Raw genomic sequence first — 7,481 nt, forward strand, 5'->3', positions numbered from 1 at the left:
GAGACTCCACCCTCAGGTGGTCCAGCTGATTTGGAGTCAATTTGGACAGGCACAGGTGGACCTGTTCACCTCCTAAGAATCCTCCCACTGCCCGCTCTGGTACGCCCTGACTGAGGCCCCCCTCGGCATGGATGTGCTGGCACACAGCTGGCCCCCAGGCCTGCGCAAATATGCGTTTCCCCCAGTGAGCCTACTTGCACAGACCCTGTGCAAGGTCAGGGAGGATGAGGAGCAGGTTGTCCTGGTAGCACCCTACTGGCCCACCCAGACATGGTTCTCGGACCTCACGCTCCTTGCGACAGCCCCCCCCCCTGGCAAATTCCCCTGGGGAAGGACCTTCTTTCTCAGGGAAGGGGCACTATCTGACACCCACAACCAGACCTCTGGAATCTCCATGTCTGGCCCCTGGATGGGACGCAGAATACCTAAGCTGTCTACCACCCGTGGTGGTAGACATGATCACTCAGGTTAGGGCCCCCTCTACGAGGCACCTGTATGCCTTTAAGTGGCATCTGTTCGCTAAGTGGTGTTCTTCCCGACGGGAAGACCCCAGAGATGCACAGTCGGATCAGTGCTGTCCTTCCTGCAGGAGAGGTTGGAGGGGCAGCTGTCCCCTTCCACCTTGAAGGTGTATGTTGCCGCCATAGCAGCACACCACGACGCAGTCGACGGTAAGTCCTTAGGGAAGCACGACCTGATCATCAGGTTCCTGAGAGGCACCAGGAGGCTGAATCCCTCCAGACCGTGCTTCGTTCCCTCATGGGACCTCTCTGTAGTTCTTCAGGGTCTACAGAGAGCCCCTTTGAGCCTTTGCAGTCAGTTGATCTTAAGGCACTCTCCTTGAAGACTGCCCTCCTGACTGCGCTCACTTCCATCAAGAGGGTAGGAGACCTGCAAGTTGATGAGTTAGATTCAATTAATTAATTGAAATATTAATTAATAACTAAAGAAATAATTACCAATTATTTCTGATTGTAACACTGATCTAAACAACCAGTAAAGCCCTACAGGTGCAATTTTTGCAGGGTTTAAAGGCAGAAATGTGAAGCTTATAATTTTATAAAAGCACTTATATAAATTCTTAAAACTTGTGTATTATTTGAGCTGTAACATTTGTTTAAATCATTTTTACAGTTTTAGTGGTTTAGGGTTTATGGTGGTACGTCTTCATGGCAATGGATTTCTAAAATTGCAAGTAACTTTACACAGAAATAGTTAGTAAGCTATTTAATCACACTAAAATCATGTTAAAACACATTTTATGTCTTGTGGCTATACTTTTGAAACAGTAAATATTTTACAAAGGGATGGGCCTAGGTAAGGCATTTTCAAGTAATTTTGTAGCCGAGTACTCTAACCCACAAAAAACGAGTACACAATTACTCATAAATTAAAATGCATGTATGATAAATAAAAAGACACGTATGACATGTACATGAATCTTATATTTTGTTTTATTCACAAATGTAACCAAGGACGGATTCAAAATAAGATAACTTTAACAAACAATGCTTTCTTTTGGGGAAAAAAATAAATAAATGAACAATATGCATTAATAAAAATGGAAAACAAAATAGATTTTAAAATAACAGTAAAAAAAAAAAAAAAAAAAAAAAAAAAACATTTGCTCTCACCCGGAGCTTACATAGTAACCAATATTGACGGCATGAGTGTAATGCACTAAAACAAACTCTGAGTCCTTATAAATGCTATCACATTTTTATAATTTTACATGTTTTTATTTAGAAAAAAAAACAAAACAAGTGCTGACAGTTTGCTTTTTATAAAATATGTTCTGCCAGTGTGTGGTGAGCAGAACGGGGCTGAGGGGCGTCTGGGCAGAGCGAGGCCGGGAAGATAAGCGGAGAATGACTTTAACCTGCGTGCCACTCTCGCGTTCCAGTGAGGGGCGGCGGGAGTACTTAAGGAGAAGAGACAGCTGCAGACGGGAGAGAGAGAGACGCAGGAAGCTGTTTGTGTGGGTCTGCGTGTCAGAAGCGCGGGTGCTGAAAAGCAGCGCATATGTTGAATGTACGGCTGAAAAGTCTTAATGTGGAACGCTGAAAAGTCTTCGATAATAAATGTCTGTGTTTTATCAACCCGGTCCCACCTCCTCCTTGCCCATTTTACCCGTTACAGTGTTAAGAGATTTCACGCGCACATACACACATACTGGTCTCATCAGCTTCCAAGTTTGCTTCGCATTTCTTATTAAGGTAAATCAGTAGCAAAACTCGAGAGCTTGCATTTTTGGATTTGAGGACTTGTACAATAAATATGTGTACTCGTAAGTTGAAATTTACACTCACAGCACCGATGTGAAAACTTGTAAAATAAAAATTTGAAGTTGAATGTTGCAATCTTCACCCACAGACAATAATTCAAAGCTTTTGTTCTGAATTCACAACTGCAGACAAGTAGTCACAAATGTGTAAAATGACGTTCACATAATTACAACTACAGACACAAACTTGTAATACACATTAACTTTTGTACTTTAATTCATTTTTGCAGTACAACCACAAATCGGCACTTACAACCTCTCAAATCTGGCACTGCAACTTTTAATCTTTAGCCTTGACTTATGCAACTACTTTTGCAAAAAACCTGTAGCAAAACTCACTTGTGCACTTGTAAAATCCTGATGCGAGAGAGCAAGACCTGTGTTCGGCAAAGGAGGGGAGGGGGCAATGAAGTTGTTTTATTGGTTGATGCCTAGCCAATGAATGCCACTGGTGTGTATTGTGTTAACTGGGTATGTGCGTTTATGTGAATAATTTCACTTTCTTTTTCAGGAGATTCGTTCAATGAGAATTGCCAAGGAGCAAAGAAAATATGTTTTGCACATTATAAAAACAATGCTGGTATCATTATTAACACACTTTGTTTCACTGATGTAAGGAATAGTTGATGATGGACCGTTGAATTATTGAAAAATAATGCACAACCGAGGTGGTAATGCAGTTGCACCTCAGGTGTGCATTATTTTTCAATAATTCAACGGGCCAGAGTCAATTATTCTGGTTATACCATGGTTACCACAATTTAAGACATCGTTCAGGGTTTATCTCAAGACATATTCTGGTTAAGTTTAAGCACTTCTCAGCAGCAGCGAGTGTCACCATATTTCCGTTTTCAACCCTACTGAAATGACAGGTGACTGACATGATGGCTCTGTTTCTCGCTCTTGAGTAAGTGTGTGCATAATGCGTATATGTGTGTGTCCACATGTGTGTGAGAAAGCTTAAGAGAGGGGGAGGTGGAGCACGAGGGTGTTTCCAACAGATATGTCAGATAATATAGAAACTGTTGTATTGATCAAATGTATCCAGCTTTGATACAGCTCAAGCCTTTGTTTGCTAGTTTGAAAACATCACGTTAGAACTAGCAACAGAGGATGTGCTGCTTTTCGGCATTGGAGTATCAAGGTAGTGTGTGTTTGTGTGCATTTGGGCGGGTTTGGATGGTTTACGAGTACATTTTTGTAGGTTACAAACTGGTAATTACCAGGGTATTTTGCTATAAATGTGGTTTATGATGACATTTCTAGTGTCCCCATAATTCAAATCACTTAAAAAACATACTAAACTATGTTTTTTTTAAATGTAAAATGCAGAAAGTTTTTTGTGAGGTTTAGGTTTAGGGGTAGGGTTAGGGGATAGAATCTATAGTTCGTACTGTATAAAAATCATTATGTTTATGGAGAGTCCTCATAAGGGTAGCTGCACCAACACGTGTGTGTGTGTGTGTGTGTGTGTGTGTGTGTTTGTGTGTGTGTTTGTGTGTGTGTGTGTGTGTGTGTGTGTGTGTGTGTGCACAAGCGAAAGAGAGAGAGGGAGGGGTAGCGCCATGCTTTCCACTATAGCTATGTGAGGCTGATTAGGGCAAAATACATTGAAACAAAAAGTTTCACATATTAGAAGTTATTTCGGATAATAGAAACTATTGTATTGATCAAGTCGCAGGGTGTGCTGCTCTGATTGTTGGTCGCAAAACGAGTCTCAAAGTGCGTGTGTATGTGCACGTATGTATGCGTGTGAGTGCGGGGGAGACAAGGTCACTTTTCAATCGAAATTGAAATAAATGTAGGATATTATAGACATTGTTTGACGTTCATAACTGATTTGCTTCAACCAATGTCTTTGTTTATATAGTTATTTTGCTGTGGTAGCATGTATGGTGTGTGTGTGTGTGTGTGTGTGTGTGTGGGTGAGACGTGAGCAAAAGAGAGAGAGAGAGAAAGAGAGGGAGCCCAAGGATGCTTTTCATTCGAAATTGAAATAAATTTAGGATATTATAGATATAGTTTGTCATTCTTATCTGATGTACTCAACCAATGTCTTTGTTTTATTTGGTTATTTTTTGGTGATAGCCTGTACGGCTCTTTGAAATAACTGAAATAATTTGGCAAAGTGATATGGAACTGTTATGTGGTCAAGACCTGGAACTACTCCATAGCTGTGCATTTACTTGAAAAGTAATTGCACACCTTAGAACGTCCGTCAACCAATCAGAATCAAGCATTCAACAGACCCGTGGTGTAAGTCTGTTTTAATGAATTTGACACAGTTTAAGAGCGATTTGAACGGTTTCACAGGGTAACATCTAGTTTCCCATGTTAATGTGGGACATTGGATTGAATGGGAACTGGCGATTACACTTGTCAGAGCAATAAATCGCAAGTGGAATTATTTTATTTGCAACATTAAAGCATCATAGGCTGATATGTGTCAGTAATATACCTTCAATTGCCTTTATTTCTTTATAATGATTAATGACTTGATTAACCTGAAAATCAACAAAGTGACAGTTCTAATAGAGTTGGAATGCTGGTCCAGTGGTTAATCCTACTGACAGTACATTCAGCGACTTGGGTCCAAATCCAGGACAGGATGCATTTGTAGCTTTGCTGAAGATTCTGTTGTATTTTTATCAGATATAATGAAAACAATTTTGTAAAACACACATACACAGACAAACAATTTAGAAAATTGTTTTAAATAAATAAATCAAAATTGTAACTGAATCTGACAGCCAGCAATTTCAGTATAATCTAGAACATTTTCTGAGAATGCTTGAATTAATGAGATAAAAAAATATATATATATGAACTAGGTTTTCCATACATAGTTAAGAGGCTTTTTAAAATTGTCAAAACAATTTAAGATTGAAAATCTTAAGATTTTGCCCAACAAACAGAATTATTATGTTTCTGATGAAATTTCTCATGCTTTCTCAGTTTATTCTAATTTATTCTCACCCACTGGTCAATTTGACATTTGTAGCGCTGTTCTGAAAGATCATCTTTTGGCAGTGTCATGGGTAGTTATAAACATACAACACTGTCATGCACATAACCTTTTAAAAGTAGAGTATGCTGCTATAACAATGTAAATAAAAATACAGATGTTCTCAGGGGATTTGAACCCAGGTCGATACGCGTGGTTAGCGGACATGCTACCACTAGACCAACAAAACCAATGATTAGAGATTAATCATTTTATCAAGATATTATTTTTCATAAATAACTGTAATTGAAGTGTATAGGTAAGTTATTGAGATATTTCAGCCTATGATGTTTTAATGTTGCAAATAAAATAATTCCACTTGCGATTTATTGCTCTGTCAAGTGTTATCGCCAGTTCCAATTCAAACCAATGTCCCACGTTAACATAGGTAACCATGTTACCCTGTGAAACCGTTAAAATCACTCTTAAACTGTGTCAAATTCATTAGAACGGACATCTTTGAAACAAAGCGGGTTAATAATGATATCAGCATTGTTTTTATAATGTGCAAAGCATCTTTTCTTTGCTCCTTGGCAATTCACATTGAACGAATCTGCTGAAAAGGCAAGTGAAATCATTCACATGCAAGCACACATCCCCAGTTAACACGATCCACAACATTGGCATTCATTGGCTAGGCACCAACCAATAAAACAACTTCATTGACCCTTGCCCTCCTCCGCCGAACACTGGTCTTCCTCTCTCGCATCAGGATTTTACAGTTGCACAAGTGAGTTTTGCTGCAGGTTTTTCACAAAAGTACAGGTACAAAAGTACAAAAGTTAATGTGTAATACAAGTTTGTGTCTGTAGTTGTATTTGTGAATGTCATTTTACACATTTGTGACTACCTGTCTGCAGTTGTGAATTTAGAACACAAGCTTTGAATTAGTGTCTGTGAGTGCAGATTGCAACATTCAACTTCAAATTTTTATTTGACAAGTTTTCACATCGGTGCTGTAAGTGCAAGATTCAACTTATGAGTACAAGTATTTATTGTACAAGTTCTCAAAACCTAATATGCAAGCTCTCGAGTTTTGCTACTAATTTACATTCATATTTACTTTCCAACAATAAAAGCAGATCCTTGTCTGTTGGTTTGCATGACTCCAAGAACAAAATACAAATAGATTAGAATTCAATAAGAAGTATTGCCTTGTAATGTAAATTGGCTTTGCTTTAGAAGCACATTAGTTGTCTTCTCTCATTCAACACCTCAACAACAAATGCGCCCCCAGTGGACTCAACTGTAACTGTTTTCCCACTGAATCTCTCAGCAAATCTTGCAGTGTAATTCAGCAATGCTCACAGGAGGGAAATGCGGAAAGGAAAATGAATTTGCCATATTTGAGTAATGCTTTTAATACTCCAGTAGATGGTGCAAAACGAGTACTCGATTACTCGTGTGCATCCGTAATGTTGACGTTTATAGACTGGCCCCATTCACTTCCACTGTAAGTGCCTCACTGTAACACAGAATTGTATTTTAGACAAACACGCTTTACTTCATAATCATTCAGCTTAAATATTTAGTTTTTTTGGAATCACATTGACTTTTGCTTTCTAGGGAAGCATTTATCATCACAGCAATGTTGGAGCTCTTGATAGATTTGTCTCAAAACGTTTATATGTTTTTAGTAAAAATAAATTTCACTATGGATATTTTATTTTCATAGCCGTACATTTGTGCTCTATTGTGGATGCAAGTACCATTTGTTGTAACAGAGTTCCGTACGTTTCTGCATTTAGCACCAATCCTACATCAATACTGGACTGAAAACATATTTTGCACTTGTTTCAATGGTTGGATATACTGAGTTGATGATCTTGATAAAAAGAATGAGAAGCACATCTTATGTGCTCAATATAACTGTGGCTGGAAATCAGCGGATGACACCTACTGTTGTGCGGTCACGTCTGGTCATGTTCGGTTCACTGAGTGTGCTCATCACTGATTTTAATTTTTAGAGGCCAACCTGACGAAGTACACTACCGGTCAAAAGTTTTAAACACTTGACAGAAATGTTTCTCATGATCTTAAAACTCTTTTGATCTGAAGGCGTATGCTTAAATGTTTGAAATTAGTTTTGTAGACAAAAATATAATTGTGCCACTATATTAATTTATTTCATTATAAAACTAAAATTTAATTAAATTATTATTATTTTTTTTTTACATTTTTGAAATTGATGAC

Source organism: Myxocyprinus asiaticus, chromosome 8 (genome assembly GCF_019703515.2).
Source record: "Myxocyprinus asiaticus isolate MX2 ecotype Aquarium Trade chromosome 8, UBuf_Myxa_2, whole genome shotgun sequence".
Classification (NCBI taxonomy): domain Eukaryota; kingdom Metazoa; phylum Chordata; class Actinopteri; order Cypriniformes; family Catostomidae; genus Myxocyprinus; species Myxocyprinus asiaticus.